Raw genomic sequence first — 5,016 nt, 5'->3', positions numbered from 1 at the left:
AAAATGTAAACGAGATTTTACAACTATTTGTTCAATGTTTTTCGATATTTCCGGTATTAACTACTCAATTTGTTGGATTATATGCAAGGAATATGTTCAAATTGTTATTATCAGGCTTAAAGAACACCGGGTGTGACGGCTTGCTCCACTGACACTTATATTCTCATGTTAGTACCTGTCCGCGAGGTAGGAGTAAGGGTACTAATATTAGTACTACATACACCCTAAACACTCTCCCCTTAATTACTGATACATGTCAAGTACACTGTCACGGAATAAGGCAAGAAAATAATTTGGGATGCCTTAAGAACAATTTGGTTTATTAACTTCATAGACTCATACAGCGTTACCTAGTGTGGTTCAATATTTGTGTTTGTATGCCTGAACAATACACGTATCTCGTCGTAGGTCGCTCGCGGCGAGATACTCGTATAGCACTGTCTGCACGGGCACTTTACTCCTGGTAGTGTGCATTTTTTTATCATGTATTTATAGAAGGCTTATTGTTCTAGGTGATACAATGATCGCTTGGATCTTGTTAGAGTACCAGCTCTTACGTGTACTTTTATAGGTTAAATATCTTTTGTTTTTCAATTTACTGCCTTTTTCTTTTCATTCTGCGGGTTTAATACAATAGAAAAACAGTAGGGGACCCGAGTGGCCGAGTGGTCTAAAGCGCTCACGTTCCGGATCACTGCCATCTCACCTCTATTTGGCTTCGAGTCTCAGGCTCGGATAACGTGGGTCTGCGAGAAAGCTTGCCAGTAGCTTCTCGTTGGTTTGTAGTTCTTCCCGGGGTTCCTGCACCAGTTATACTGGCTGCCGTGTATAGCCTATATCGTGCTTGAACCATATAACAATAACAAGAAAAACAATCGATATGTTACATTTTATCGCTAAGGCTTTTATTTGACATAAAAAAATTAGTAACATATATTTATGGATTTCTCGTATGTAATTTTGTTTGTTCATTGTTATGACCAGATTGGTTTATTTATAGCTGTCTGTCTGTATGTATGTATGGATGAATATACAGATAAATCGGCTAGAACAGCCCGAATGATGAGACTATTATCCGTAGTGTGGCAGTGAAGCCATTTGAACCGAAAGTGTAATTGCATAGTAGGAATTAATGAATATGGACGTATATTTCTGGAAGGACTAGGAATTATGACGTAATTCTCAACTCCTGGATAAGGACCATTATGTTGTGTAATGTTTACAAGGACACGTGGTGTTGGGTAATGTGTACAAGGACACGTGGTTGTGTAATGTTTACAAGGATACGTGGTTACTTGAACCACGCTTAATTTTCTTTGTATCACATGGTTAGTTGAACCATACATACATTGTTGTCATTGGGCTGTGTGAACCATACATCATTTTCTATTGTAATCATATGGTTGTGTGAACCCCTTATTTTTTATCATCATATGGTTGTGTGAACCATACCTTTTTCCATTGGTATTATATGGTTGTACGAACCACACTTGTTTTACTTTTGCATCGTACGATACTGTGAATCAGACACGTGTCAGTTTATTTGTCTCCTATGATTCCGTAAATGTTCTTTTCATTGTGCACATTGTGAATGTGAAAACCACTCATATTCTTGTTACACATACGTGTATTTGTAACATGTTCAGTATAGTAATAGTGTATTATATTTAGCGGGCGGGTGTTCGAGTAAATTTGCATATGTGTTGTATGTGAACATTTTTTGTTTGTTTGTTTCATAAACTTTCATACCCTCATATTGTGTTGCATCGTCATTCAATCCAAGCATCCATTCGGTTTCAATCCTGCTACATACACAATACAAATTCAATATACATACAAACGCCGAATAAAATAAAGCAACCTGCACTCTCCGTGTATGGTTCAGTAACGTCGCTCCTGTTTTAATTACCTTCCCGAGCTAAGAAATGTCACTGTCACCTTTTAAAAACGCAGCCATTTTTGGTGCCATGGCTGCGTTTACTTTCAAACGATGGTAAGGGTGGATGTTGTAATTGAAAGACAATTAATAACATTGCGATATTTGTTTCCTTTCCAGTTCCTGATTGTAACGCTACTGTGAATACCATCTTTCGATATGAGTATACATTATGATCAGACCTCATTATTATTATAAGCAAACATCACGAACTTGTCTGCATTTCTGGAATCAATCACGTATTCAAACATGTAATATTCAGGTTCATAAATCCTTAAATTAAATCAGATGTCAAAAACATTTCTAAAAAGGCCAAGGAGAGTGGACATTCATTATCAAGTCAAATTATTATGCAGGTTTTTATTCAAAGAAACGTCTTAGCTAAAAGTGGCACGAATGTATGTGTGACGTCTGACCGATTCGATCTAAAAATTTTATTCCAGCATAAAACAGAGCGTATTGGTTAGGCACCTAACCCGAATAAATACCAGATAAATACTGCATCAAATAGGTTATTTATAGTTATATTGTCAAATATAGTTTAATCTTTATGGATGTTATGTATATTTGATTTAATTTTTGTATCTGATTTAATTGTTTGTAATTATTAAAATCTTTTTATTTTTTATTTCATTATATGTCAAAATAACGTAGTTCTGTTCGTTAGGAATTCTATAATTTTGCAGAAAATAGTTTGACATTGACTGTTCGTTTTAGTAAACATAGAAGGCTGACCTGGTCTCCGACCGTAATTCAAAATTAGTAACAGCCACATCAACAGGTTCTTTTTTATATATTAGTGAGATTGAGCCTGTAAATAGTTTCTTGTGAAGTAAACAACTTTTATTTTCGGAGTATATAGATTGGTTCTTATCAAGGACATACGTGACGTTTTCATATGTAACGATGACCACGAGTAGTGAATGGGGATACTATAGCGACAATGGGAATTAGCATTACAGACCCCCCTGGGAACATATAGCGACAATGGAAATTTAACATGGAGAAAAACCCTGGGAACATATAGAGACAAGGGAAATTAACATGGAGAAAAATCGTGGGACTGTTTAGCGACAAGGGAAATTGAACATGGGAATAGGGGACTGTATAGCGTCAAAGGAATTTAAACAGGGTGGGACTGTATAGCGTCAAGGGAAATTGAACATGGGATTTTTTAAATTTTTTTTTAAAGAAAATAAAAAAAATAAATAAAAAAAGGGGTAGGCAATCGAAAGTCATTCTCTTTTCGAGACCTATGAGTGGCCCTGAAAAGGGCCTTTGGTTTTATGTTAATATTAACATAGATGGCATCTGTCACATCTTCTTCTTCTTCTTAAACTCCTTCTAACTGCAGGTCCATACACAAGTACCCTCTTGAGACATCCTTGTCTTTCTATGTAAACTCTTCTCATCCATTGACTAGTATCTGTCCTATCAACAACAGTCCACTTGGACCGGACATACATGAGCATGTCCGTCCGAAACATCATTGAAGACACAAGGGTGGATGATTCGACTGTGGTCCACATCTTGAGGCGACGAGAACAGGTGAATCAATGCAGTGAACTGTGCTTATTTATAGGTAGAGGAAGGATTGAAACGGATTGAGTTCATTCACCAATCCGAACACGCGTTACAAAATTCAGTCAGCCCCCCATCCAATCCGAAGAGAGCAGTCTGTGACGTCACGTGGTCTATATAGAATCGCTAGCGCCTGTGTGCAGTCAATCTATGCGACAGTGATTCAACATGACGGAAACTCAGAAAACGATCCGTTGGGGTGCACCAGCAGTGGAGACCACCCAAGGGAACCAGGACTTACTTTCAGAAGAGGTGAATTGGGATTTTGTGGATTTTCTTACCTCGCAAGAATTTGTTCCGGAACCTTCGTTACCTTCTTCATCACCGCAAGTGGAGAATTTTAGACAGAGACAGAAAGAAGAATTGGAGAAATTTATACAACGACAAAAGGAAGCGGAACAAGCTTTTCTCCTACAGCAACAGCAGCAAGAAGAAGAGGTAAGAAAAAAACAACAACAAGAAGAAGTAGCAGCAAAGAAACAAGAGAGTGAAAATCAAACAGTCACGGTACTGTTGGACATTTTAGCGGAGTTAAGAAGTCTGAAACAAATGTATCAGACTTCGTTATTACGACCGAAGAGAATACGACCTTCCCGAGCTAAACACGTTAACCCTGTGACTAAGCCTACCGTACCACCCTTAGTGATTTCAACCCAATCATCATCATCAACAGTATGCAGCCCAGAAGTAGGCCTTGGCCGTGGCAAAGGCTTAAGGCAGTTAAAGTTGATTGCTTAAGCTCACCCCTACACCAAACAAAGGCCCTTTTCAGGGCCAACCACGTCTTTTGAAAAGAGATAGCCTTTCAATTTGCCAATAACTCAAAAATCAACATAAAAAAAACATTTTACCCACATAGTACGTGTATATCAGTGCGTGAGTGTAGCTTCTTATTTTAAAATCAAAACTCAAAGACACTTACCTTATATAATTAATTTATTCTTTTATCCATAGTTACAATCCAATTCACAATTCACAACAGAGCACTTTAAAAAGTTCATAGACTTCTTCTGTCTCACTCTTTAGTCTCTCTGTTTTTTCAATTTCTTCACCGTCAGAATCTTTTCATCCTCTTCCTCACTTTCTTCCCTTCTTCTTTTCTTCTCCTTTTTCTTTGCCTCTTGTAAATAGAATTGTCTTCTTTCTTCCTCTTCTTCCTCTGAAGAATCCCTCTCTTCTTCTGACTCCTTTTGTTTCTTTTTTGGGCAATCTGGAGACCAATGTCCTTTTTTTTGACAATAATAACAGGCATCTTGACTTTTGTCTTTTTAGCCCCTTTTTTTCTTTTTTGACGGTCTGGACACTCTGAAGACCAATGCCCTTTCTTTTGACAGATATAGCAAGTATCTTGACTTTTATCTCGAAAGGAAGGAGAGTAGTCCGTCGGCTGGTTTAAAGAGAATTTTCTAATGACCCCTCGCAAAGCTCTGATGAAACGTTCGATTTGGCTAGTCTCTTCCATCGTTGTGCTCGGTTAGAGAGTAAAATGAATAGTGAAA

This window comes from Sinohyriopsis cumingii, chromosome 18 (genome assembly GCF_028554795.1).
Source record: "Sinohyriopsis cumingii isolate HCF-2022 chromosome 18, ASM2855479v2, whole genome shotgun sequence".
Lineage (NCBI taxonomy): Eukaryota > Metazoa > Mollusca > Bivalvia > Unionida > Unionidae > Sinohyriopsis > Sinohyriopsis cumingii.
This window is presented reverse-complemented; position numbering follows the sequence as displayed.